This window comes from Vipera berus (assembly GCF_964194415.1).
Source record: "Vipera berus genome assembly, chromosome: 4".
Lineage (NCBI taxonomy): Eukaryota > Metazoa > Chordata > Lepidosauria > Squamata > Viperidae > Vipera > Vipera berus.
This window is the reverse complement of record NC_138206.1, coordinates 69,670,487-69,675,697: the sequence shown is the minus strand read 5'-3', so window position 1 is coordinate 69,675,697 and position 5,211 is coordinate 69,670,487.

Here is a 5,211-nt window from a genome sequence, read left to right as displayed (position 1 = left end):
GAGACAAAATTCTATTACCAGTATTAATCTTATAGCAATGATTTCTAGAGCAAAAATTGAGGCCAGTCTAGAAGAAATGCTTAAAAGGATGTAGAGAAACGACAGGCCACTTAATAATGGTTCAAAGTTATGACTGACACCACAAAACTACGTAGAACTCTGTTTCAAAGTTATGACAGCTACAGTGGCCCCACGATCATTCGCCCTTCTGACAGACCACAGGGATGCTGCAGCGCACCCCCACACCTCTGTCTCCTTCCTCCCCGTCCCAGATCTGCTGTGCTCGGGACTGCTCCCCATGCCTCCTGGAAGCAGCCACTATTTTCAGGACCCCAACAAATCCTTAGAGGAAATGACAGTTGCTTTCAGGCCTTTCTGTGCTGATCAGCTGGCCATCAGAAAGCTACAACGCTCTCCTGCCTCTGGCTAGGCTTTGAAAAGCTGGCCCTTGCATAAAAGGTGGTAGCTTCAGGACGAGTTTCCCAAAACCTTTCCCTTGCTTAACTCCTTCCCTCCCTCCCTCCCTCCCCAGAAAGCCACATTTCTTCAGTAAAGAAACAAATAAAACAAAAAAGAGTGGCTGCCCCAATTAGGCGCTAAAACTAAACTTTCTACCTCTGCTCTCCAATCTCCATCCCTTTTAAAAACCTTCCCTTGACTCCAGGTTGAAGAGTAGAGGAACAAAAGCAAGAAGGAAAGAAAATCTTTCCTCAACTTTTTCCTTTGAACTGGAAAAGGGGGAAAAATCATCTCAAAAAGTAGTGTAAAAAATACTGCAACAAAATGGAGGATGCTAGGTCTTTGCAAGCTTTAGCTCTCCGTCTGAATGCCTGTAGAGCCCAGCTTGGTCTTAAAGGCTAGAGTGTAGATTGTAGACTATTTTGATATCTGTTTTTGCTGTGCTATATTTGTGCCTTGCTAAAAAAAAAATTCTAACATTCCTTGTATTGGATTTCTATGATTTAAGATTAAATTAAGAATCATAGCTCAATAATGCTGTCTTCTGTGCAGATGTCACTACAATGAAAAATGCTATGCTTTATTCTACTTTACACTGCATCCTGAGGCCACTATACTGATAATAGTTTTGATATTTTGAAAGATAACTAAGTAATATAGTGGAATTTGAAATGTAAGTCTGACACCAAGTTTAACCACTTAATCTCTAATTTATATATGCATGGCATCCTAGAGGCTTACAAATCCTTTGGATTCCTAGTAATTTGGGGAGATATTTCTAATTATGTACTTTGTTTTTAAAATGAGGGACTTTTTTGAGCATACATAAATAGACTGAAGGTAGCACCTTGAATTTTGGTAATGAAATGGATGGGTAAAACGATGGAGTGGTTGATGATCTCTGATGGATCCTATTTGTTATAAAGACTCTTACCCATTTTAGAAACTATTCTAGAATGGAAAGACAAAAGTTACTTCTTGTCTCCTTTGCATTTGGATCAATGGAGCTTTTAAGAATAATTTTATCTTTTATATCTGGAGTCACAGAAAAGTTGGAATATTGTATCTATCTATAATCTTGCATCTGTGAAGCATTATGAATATTGTTAGACTTGCAACAATCTAAAAATATTCATAATGCTTCATAGATACAAATCTCTCGTGCTTATTTTCAGTTTGGTTCTACGTTCAAGGAACTGATTGATGAAATTTCTCCAATTGTTCATTTTATCATTATGGCTTTGAGGGTATGACTATGGTCCTGGATCAATGAAAATATTAGCATATTTTTCTCTTGATTTAAGCATGTTAACTGAGCCTTGGTGGAGCAGTGGGCTAATGCCTCCTTAAGTAACACCAGCTGCCTGCAATTAGTGCAGGTTCGAGTCCCACCAGACTCAAGGTTGACTCAGCCTTCCATCCTTCCGAGGTAGGTAAAATGAGGACCCAGATTGTTGGGGGCAATAAGCTGACTTTGTAATAATGCCGCTTGGGGTTTGTGTGAAAGCCCTAATAAGCAGGCATATACATAGAATGAAGGCTACTGCTAAGCTTGTAAGCCGCCCTGAGTCTTCGGAGAAGGGCGGGATATAAATGGAATTAAAATAAAATAAATAAATAAAATAAAATGAATGGTCAGAACAAAGTCTTTATTAGAGAAGGATTCTTAACAGAGATATCATTCACTTTGACTTGAAATCTTCCTTAAACTATAATTAGAAAATCAGTGATATAAAAAAATTCTACTTTGTAAAATATTAGTGCATGTGATTGTGATAAAAATAATCAATGGATGGCTCACTATGGATGGCTTTTGCCTTAGTTTGAACATGAAAATCATAGCCACAATTGATTTTCTAGCTAAATCCACATAAAGAAAAGATATGGTCTTATACTATTTCTGTTGGACTTCTCTATGGTTTATAACACTATTGATCATACTATCCTTTTAGATCTTCTCGGTGGGACAGAAACTTGGGAGATTATGAACATAACTCATGGTATGTTAACTTCTGACATCTGCAGGATTGAGTTCTTTATGCATTCAAAGAGCTACATGACATAATTGGAAATTTCATCCAAGAGGTTAAGTGAATTTTCATTAACTTATGCAGGTAACATGCACTTCTATACATTTTCCTTATCTTAATATGGAGATGATATAAGATTTGAAACATTGGTGAAATAGCATTGATGAAGTATTGTTTGAAATTCTGGTGGAAATCTTTTTTTAAACTGGTGCACTGCTTGTTTCTATGAAATGTTTGTTTTAACAGTAGTTTCTTGGGTTTTGATTTTATTATTTTGCATGCACTAACCAAAATTTGCAGTCAAATAAAATTGATTTTAGCTCCTTTTAATGTGTTGAAAAAACAAAATAATGTCCAAGAAACTTTTATCATAGTAATGGAAGTTATGTTGCTTTTTATCTATCACAGTAAGTGCAGGCTGCACTACTCAATTGTCAACATAAGAAGCTATAAATTTCATCAAATTACAGTGCTATTTATAGATGACCGCATTCATTAAGATACTCATATCATAAAATGTAATCAGGATTTATCAATTTAAATTATTTTGTTGGGATGGTGCCACTCCAATCTTGTTTTACATTAAAAGGAGCTATTACTTTTTATTATTATTATTGCAGGCATTGAACTGGGAAGTCTTGGATTCATTGTCAATATGGAATACAGAATTCACACTTATTTATTGGGTGGGGAGGAATCAAGTAATAGGAATTCAGATTTGCTAAGGACCAACTTGCAGATATATATATTGCTATATGTACATGTAGATATTTTTAGTAGAAACTGATGCTGCAATTTTCCTAATACTGCTATAAGATTGATCTACAGATTTTGAATTCAGACATCTATTTGCTTTTCCATACTGGAAAAGCTACTGTGTGATTTATTTTGTTTGAAATAATGTCACTTTAGAAAACTTTTATGTACCAACTTTTCATAATTTGGTATGTGGTAAATGCTGAGTAACTAGAATTCCTATGATAAATCTAAGATGTAAACATAACTAAGGAACATAGAAATTGCTCAGAACTGTATGGACATTTTACATCTGGGCAATAGAATCTTTCTTATAAAGAACCTTTCAAAAACTAACTCTGAGCAATTTTTTTTTTATTTTGCCATAATCTGGAAAATTAGTGATAGTTTAAATTGTAACAATAATACTAGAAGTTGTGTCTAACATTTGGAACCTATAGCAGTTTATCTAATTTTGACCTCTAATTAGACACCTAAAGAACATCTTCATTTTGTGCCTAGCAATCCAAAATCCTTACTGAACTTCTTAATTGTTCAGGAGGTTGGTTTTCCCATCACCGTATACCTACTCATTGCTCCTAGTGTTACATCAATTGTCCAATAAACTAATTTACTTTGATCTTTTCATTGGTTTGTAGCAAAAGAATTCTGCAGAATCCAATCTGAGTCAATCAATGGGACCATAGGTGTTGGTGAAACCTCTGGTCCCAGTGACCGACTCAGATTGGATCCTACAAAATTTTCTTGGGACACGTATATTTGCCTTCATTTGCAATTCTACTAGCTGAACTACTGTTTTGATTACATCTAATGTAGTATGTTCCTACAAGAAGACACCAGATACTGTTTTGATACCATCTTGTTTTCATTTCATGATCAACTTATTACATCTTTGCTAATCATATGGTTCATCAGCACAATGGGAATTTAGAAAACCTACTGTTATGCACCGAAAAGCACCATTCCACATTTGCGAGAGGGCTAAGCCTTACTGTTTGAACATCATTTCAGATTGCTGCAATTGTTCTTATTCTCAGAAGGAAATATCTAACCTAAACTAACTTAGTTTTAGGCTTAAGAGTAGTAAACATCATTAAAACTGCTTCAGCAACAACATTGCATTGTTTTGTATACTGTTTTATTGAGATAGTTGTTTGGCATTCCATTCTGTATTGCAGGGCATGCAAAATGTAGCAAATTCTGCGGGATCAAATGCCCTGTTTTGTTACAAGTTTTCTATGGGCAGACAAGAGACTGTTGACTTACAAATTTAGTGCTATTTATAGTGTTTGAAACTCCTTGAAGCATCAGCACTGAATCTAGGACTTTCTGTATGCAAATAATTTGCACTTGAACTATCTTCTGTTCCTGTCACTTCATGTGTACTAATAAAAGAACAGTTAGAATGTTCCAATTTATTTATTTAGATTTATATTCTGCCTTTCTTTCAGGGGCCTAAGCAGTATGGACAGCATTCTCTCCTCTAATATTTGTTAGAACAATCCTGACTAAACGTGACTAAACCTTCACCACCACATTGCATCATCTGAACCCTACACTTACAAGCATGTTAAAAATTCAGATACTTCCTGAAAAGTATATCACCATACTACATTTGTGTGGGGTCTTTAGATGATCTTTAATTTTAATTCTGGAATAAGGAATTGACAAATAGCCTGGCTCTCTAGATTTTATTCTTGCCTCTTCTAACAAATTCTGTGGATTACGCAAAAACAGCATTCAGAATTTTCTAAGCATTTGAGTTATCTAATTAGATAGCCATTACAATCATCAGTAAAACCTTTCTATTGCAAGAAATATCCACATCCAGCCTAGTTTTTTTTTAAAATCCCATTTATATCCCACCCTTCTCCGAAGACTCAGGGCGGCTTACAATCTAAGAAGCACAAATCAATGTGCTATTTTTGAAGAAATCGGATAATTTACAGGTGAAACTTGAAAAATT